We start from the raw sequence: 7840 nt of genomic DNA on the forward strand, positions 1-7840 counted from the left end.
TCGTTTCTTTCTGCTGCAACTAACTCCAAAAATTTCACCAATTCACAACATTTCAAAAAAGAAAATAAAAGGTGCCATTACACACTTGTACAATGTTTGTTCAGGTTCCACAAAAAGCACTAAATAATACTAAATAATTCTAAGAAATATCAAATCTGAAATCTAAAAGTTACGAGTTACCAATTTCCGTTACGTTGAATGAAATCAAAAGTGGTGAGAGAGAGAGAAGAGAGAGAGAGAGAGAGAGAGAGAGAGAGAGAGAGAGAGAGAGCAATCTAAATGCCAGGAATTCAAAGTCTGTAATGAACGCTTTTGCTCTCTCCTTGTATGGGCAACTTCAAGAGACTGATGGGCTCAAATCGTTTTTGACACGCAAAAGATGGTGCAATCTTTCCAGAAGCTTCTAATATGACGTAACTTTACAGAAAAATCGTGAAATCTACATGCGGTATTCGGCAAAGACATACACATATGAAACCAGACATGTACGTTTTATGCTCAACAAAGACACGTACTCGATCGAAACAGAAGTCCCTTATCAGACGTGATGACAGGTTATGAAAACAAGTCGGGGGTCTTGAGTTCCTCTAATCAAACGAGTAAACAATTTCTATCTTGGAACAGACAAAGTTAATCTCTCTCTCTTTTCACAGTATACGTTATATACTTTTAGATTATATTATGCGAAATCTGAACATCCATTTTTAGACATCCTATAACTCTAAGCTAAATAAGGAATCTGAAAATGTTGCAAAACTCTTTTCTAACATTTCATACAGTCAAAGAGAAGATATATGAGTTATATAAGTAGCAGCATATATATAATATTATATATATATATATTATATATATATATATATATATATATATAATATATAATATATTATATATATATATATATATATATAATATATATATTATATATATATATATATATAAGCGAATCTCACAGCAAAATGATAGTCAGAAATCCAAGCGCTTTCGTCTGAGTAAAGACGAAAGCGCTTGGATTTCTGACTATCATTTTGCTGTGAGATTCGCTTATATATATATATATATATATATATATATATATATATATATATATATATATATATATATATATATATATATATATATATGCTGCAACTTATATAACTCATATATCTTCTCTTTGACTGTATGAAATGTTAGAAAAGAGTTTTGCAACATTTTCAGATTCCTTATTTAGCTTAGAGTTATAGGATGTCTAAAAATGTATGTTCAGATTTCGCATAACATAATGTAAAAGTATATAACGTAGACTGTGAAAAGAGAGAGAGATAAACTTTGTCTGTTCCAAGATAGAAATTGTTTTGGAAACCTGTCTACACGTGTGATTAGAGGAACTCAAGATCTCTGATTTGTTTTCATAACCTGTCATCACGTCTGATAAGGGACTTCTGTTTCAATCGAGTACGTGTCTTTGTTAAGCATACAACGTACATGACTGGTTTCATACGTGTATGTCTTTGCCGAATACCGCATGAAGAGTTCACGATTTTTCTGTAAAGTTACGTTATATTAGAAGCTTCTGGAAAGATTGCACCATCTTTTGCGTGTCAAAAACGATTTGAGCCCGTCAGTCTCTTGAAGTTGCCCATACAAGGAGAGAGCAAAAGCGTTCATTACAGTCTTTGAATTCCTGGCATTTAGATTGCTCTCTTTCTCTCTCTCTCTCTCTCTCTCTCTCTCTCTCTCTCTCTCTCTCTCTCTCTCTCTCTCCCGCCACTTTTGATTTCATTTAACGTAACGTAAATTGGTCACTCGTAACTTTTAGATTTCAGATTTGATATTTCTTAGAATTATTTAGTATTATTTAGTGCTTTTTGTGGAATCTGAACAAACATTGTACAAGTGTGTAATGGCACCTTTTATTTTCTTTTTTGAAATATTGTGAATTGGTGAAATTTTTGGAGTTAGCTGCAGCAGAAAGAAATAATTGGTACCAAAGTAAAGTGTTATGAAAATTTATTAGTTGCAACTAATAGTTAGAGTGGTAATTGACCTGTTTTCCTTCAATTTACTTGAAGTGAGTTAGAACCAGGGAAGTACTTAGACTTCTGAAATCAAGGAAATACTTAGACTTTTAAAGTTGTTGATGGAGTGATGCCCTTTAATTAATTTATTTACATAAGATTACCTCACACCTGTTTTAATGAAATTAGTCTGATTTTCTGCAATACTGGTTAGTTGTTTAAGGGATCACTGTTGCCTATAGAGTATTCAGTCGTTTATTACCTGTGATGAAGGTTCAGGTGTCTGACTGTTGTTAGGTACTCATTTGATTATTGGTAAGTGTAGTAACCAGATACTTGGCACTTCGTCACAAGTATTAATGGTCACTCTAGAGTATTCAGTCGTTTATTACCTGTGATGAAGGTTCGGGTGTCTGGCTGTTGTGAGGTACTCATTTAATGATTGGTAAGGTTAGTAAACAGATACTTGGCACTTCGTCACAAGTATTAATGGTCACTCTAGTCACACACTGGTGGTGTTAGGGATATATTTTGTTAGGAGAGTGGCCATATAATTTTTGTGTTGCATTTATTGTATTGAATTGTTAATTGATAACTTAGAGAAAATGGCTCATTTCAAGGTTCAGGAATTTTTAGCAGCCCCTTCCATCTAAGTGTTATCTGAAACCACTCTGACTAAGGCACAGTGGAGCGCTTTAGCAGTGGCATGTGGTGGTTATGTGTCTACTAGTATGGTAAAGGCACAAATACGATGTATTGCTATGGAATCATTGATAGACTCTGGTAGAATAACTGATGAAGATGAGTTAGAATTGGCTCAAGAGTTGTTGAATGCAGCACGTGCTGATCTTATAAATAAGCGAGAAGAAAAGAAAGAGAGAAGTGGTGCAGAGTTAGAGCTTAGAGGCATTGAAGCAGAAGAGAATTTTATTAAGCTGAAAATTCAAGCTGAAAGAAAAAGAGAAGACAGAGAGAAAAGAAAAAGAAGAGAAAGAGAAGAAGAAAAAGCAGGTTTGAAATGGAGATGTAACTGATAAGAGCTAGATCCACAATACCTGTGACACCATCTAACCCCAACCAAGGTAATCAAGACCCTGTATTTGATGTAGTAAGAGTACAGAAGTTAATGCCTAAGTTTACTGAAGAAGCTCCAGATGAGTTTTTTATCACTTTGAGAAAGTAGCTTCAGGTATGGGATGGTCAGAAGATAAATGGTCAGTTTTGCTACAAAGTGTGTTAATTGGTAAAGGGAGAAGTGCTTATCCAGCCTTAACAGCTGATCAGTGTAAAGACTACATGGTACTTAAACACAGTGTGCTACAAGTTTACCAGATGACCCCAGAGTACTACAATGAAAGATTCAGAAGTTTAAGAAAAGATGAGAAGGGAACCTTCTTAGATTATGCTTACAAAGTGAGATGTTTTAAACGTTGGTTAGAAACTGCCAAAGTTAAAACTTTTGATGAGTTAGAAGAATTACTTGTTCTTGAACAATATCTTGGGGGAATTCCTGAACATATATATATATATATATATATATATATATATATATATATATATATATATATATATATATTCATATATATTCTGGGAAGAGCTCCTCGGCATTCTTGTGCAATTAGGTAACGTCCAGCTTTTGTTGCTTATGTATAAAGATTCGTTTTAAATTCTTCTTCTTGCAAGAAACAGTAAGTCTTTCTGGTGACTCTGCTCAGTGTTGAGATTGAGCACAAGGTGTCTCTTAAGGACACATGTCCTTAACCTTATAGAAAGGTTCTTGAACTCCAAGATAAAGGTAATTGCAACCCACACCTACCTACTATAATTGATGAACTCATGGGAAAGGCGGAATGCTATAGAGGATACTTTTGGAGCAATTTATGGTTAGCACCTTTTTATTTCAAAAAGTGCATTTGACACAATGCTCTTTATCATCAACTAGAAATTCTGCCCAAAATTACATTTATCTATTTAACTATGTAACAAGTTTGAATAGATTTAAGTAATAGACATATAATTTACAATTAAACACTAACTTGTGTTTACCGTAATCATTTGAGGTTAACTAAGAAAAGAGATATGACTCGTTTTCATTTACTTGAATTTATTTGACAAGAGAATTGCTTATTACAAGTTATCCTTTCAATTGTGTCACCAGTCTTCCTCCCTTGTCGTTTTTCAAATCGTCTTTTCTTTGTTATCCATTGGCCATTCATTTTAATCTGGCTGCTCACCCCACAGATCACTGGGCACTAATTTACTAATGAGGACTGTTACTGTACAGGTTCGAATAGGATCAACCTTGAAGACAGATGGCAACTTCTCTTCCTACATCCTCATGGCAACTTACCAAGGACCTTACAGCCTCGCCCAAGGACATATCATTTGTTCCGACTTCAGTGGAGTTGATGGCAGATATGTTGCCATTTATAAAAATTCTAACCTTAAGGAACGTCTTCAATTAACAGAAGTTAAAGTTTATGCAAAGAAGCGTTGAGAAAGATATTTGCAATACTTATGGATCAAAATTATCCTTTAATTCTAGTGCCTTACATAAAAGGTAGCATTGTAGATGAATATATACACACACACACATGTATGATATGTATTTATATCCTGTGAATGGACACACTTTCGGCAACAAACACTAGACAGGTCATATAGAAACTGGTAGAAAGAACATTTAGGTTCTCGTTGCTGACACTAGGTCGCTACTTAGAAGAGAAATTCAGTATTTCTCTAAAGCACACTCATGCCATGATATTTCCTTGGGAGATTTTGTATCAGTGCAAATAAAAATTAAATTACTTTATTGATTTAAGATGTCATTTTTAAAGAAATTGCTAACTAGAAAGACAGTTTTGGATGCAATTGTAAATCGTATGTTATTCTGAGTGATTGTTAGATTTTTAGATTTTGCATTATGAAAACAAATATTAAATAAAAAAAAAACTTGCCCCAGCATTTGCAAACATATAAATAGATCATTGCTCCCAGACATAAACACAACTAATTCACATTCAAGTAGTTTATGGTAATGAAACCTTAATGTTATGTTAAGGCTCGGCATTTGTGGGACTAACAACTAACTCATCATCATCATCATCATTTGCTCGAACTCCATTTGACTTAATTCTGCCACTAAGCAAGATGGTGAAAAAGATGTTCGGTCACCCCAGCCCTAACTGATGAAGCTTGATAGATGACCTTGGTTGTTAAAGTCCATTAGGCAATGGTTGGTGGTCATTGGTCATCGTCGCCTAGGAACTGCATGCCACTGAATACTAGCTATCCTTGAGTGTTTTTTGAGCACATGAATCCTCAAAGAATTCTGTCTTGTAAATTTGATGAACTAACTTACATGACAGAATACTCTTGTACAAAACTATAAAAGATAAAATAAGAAAATGAGGAATGAGTTTACTAGCAAAACATTCCTTTAAAAAACATACGCATATAATTTTTTTTCTTTGAGGTGGGGAACTTTTATAAGCAAATTAGCTCTCTAGGTTTGTTTTATCAAGAAAAGTTGAGTTTTTATTATTTATTTGATTTCAAAAAGTCTAGTTTTTATTATTTACTTGGTTTCGTTATATTACTGATACTCCACCATGAGTTGTGGTTTTCTTTTTATTGACATGTACAGTTGTATGGCTGCTGGAGTGTTGAGCAGTTTCATGGGTCGTTATTAAAAAGCAGTGGTACGTAGAGATGAATATCACTTAATTTTGATTTTGCTATTGTTGCATATAATTCACTGTCCTTGCAGAGGTTGTTAATATTTATCAGAGGCCTGCAGAAAGCTTGGTCTACCCATCAATTCTGCAAAAGTGATGTAAAAATGGATCAGTGTAGGGATCTTTCCTCAAAACTTAATAGCCCCGTAGGGGGGGTAATGACAACAGTGCACCTCTCGTGCTGCACTTTAGGCATTACTCAAGGTTCTTTGCAGTGTCCCTTCAGCCCCTAGTTCAACTCTATTCATATTTGCTTTCTTCCATCTTACTCTCCACCCTCAGCCAACAATTGATTTATAGTGCAACTGTGAAGTTTTCCTCCTATTACACCTCTTACTCAAATTTCCTTTCAGCGCGGAATGACGTCATAAGCTCCAGTGCTTATTTGGGCCTTCGCCCCAAATTGTAGTATATTCCCTCTCTCTCTCTTTCAAATCTTCATGGTGGACTCGACAGGCTTTCTCTTCCTTTCTGATTACACGGAAGTGACTGACCAGCTTTCTGTCTGGTAACCGCTGCTAACCGGACCTTGGTTTATAATTTGATTCCTTTGCAGATTGTGTTTGTTGGCGATATTGATTGCGGTGAGAGCATGGGACGTATAAGTACATATTGCAGTATGTGGCAACTTGGTTTTGTATTGTCTAGTTTTGGTTATTTACATACGTTGAGACAAGTTCTAACTTTTTATTTATTTGTTTTTGGTGTACATAACGCATGTTTGTAGTCTCGTTATTCAAAGGGATGTTTTGCTGTCCCTGTAGGGGGAATAGTGCACTCACAGACCTCTGTAGGCATTACTAAAAGTTCTTTGCAGCATACCTTCGGCCCCTAGCTACAACCCCATTCAGTCCTTTTTCTATACCTCCATTTATATTATCTTTCTTCCATCTTGCTATCCACCCTCTCTAAACAATTATTTCACAGTGCAACTGCGAGGGTTTCCTCCTGTTTCACCTCTCAAACCCACCTACCCTCAACTTCCTTTCCAGCACTGAATGACCTCATAGGTCACAGTTCTTGGCCTTTTGCCAACTCTATATTCCATTCCATCCTAAGGCCACTACTGGAACAGCGAATTGTACAGTAGCTACATATATTGTGTAAAAAGGATGTTATTTTAGCGTTTGATTGTTGTGTCAGTTTTATTGCTAAATTGAAGTGATATTTACTGGACAATGAAGTTTTGAATTAGTTTGGTGAAATGTCAAGGATTTTGTGGAAGGTGATGATAATGTCATACACTTGCTTTTATTGCTTGTTCTCAGCTGTCACAAATGCAAGGATTAGTTTATATTTGTTCCTTTTTATTTTACTTGTATTGTATGACACCATTGTACAATACTAGTCTTTTTATAATGTAGATTGTAGATTTTTTGGATTCTTGTAGTTTCAGGATGCTTAGAAAGACACAACGTTGTTTTTCTTACTTCATTCCCATCAATAAAAATATACAGTAAACTTTACAAGTTTGACTTGAGAGTAGAGGTGAAGTCTTGATGTTTGAAGCTTTCTTCCCCACGGCTTGGTGAGTCTTGCCACCTCACCTTCTGGAAAACTCTGTTCCTTCTCTGCTTCTCTCTCGACCTCTCTCAAAGAAGTCCCTCCTTCAGTAGTTGGCGGACTTTTTCTTTTACCGCCTTCTGGTGATCTTAATTGGTTGATCACGTCCATTACCTCGTTAGAATTAATTTTCACCCAAACAGGTGTGGTAATGGACGTGATCAACCAATTAAGATGGGGCGTGACTAATGACGTCACCGGAAATGTACTGGTTCCGGTGGGAGTTGAAAAGTTATTTAAATAAAGCAACGAATGCACTTAATTACTTACTGACAGTGTTGCGAATTATTCCCTCGCAACGGGGATAACTCCAATTCACAGGACCAATGAAAAATGGAGGCAGAATTTTACAAATTTTATTACAAAACTAAAGTATATACAATCTCATGATCTACTCTTACTTACTCTACACTCTGTCCCCTTACAGTACAGCTGAGCCTTAAGGGAACACTGGCCTAAATTACAAGTTCATGCCTAATACCAAAGTAAACGACACAAATTGGGGAACACGAAGAAAATGCACCTCTCTGCACACACGGCCTT

Source organism: Macrobrachium nipponense, chromosome 42, assembly GCF_015104395.2.
Source record: "Macrobrachium nipponense isolate FS-2020 chromosome 42, ASM1510439v2, whole genome shotgun sequence".
NCBI lineage: Eukaryota > Metazoa > Arthropoda > Malacostraca > Decapoda > Palaemonidae > Macrobrachium > Macrobrachium nipponense.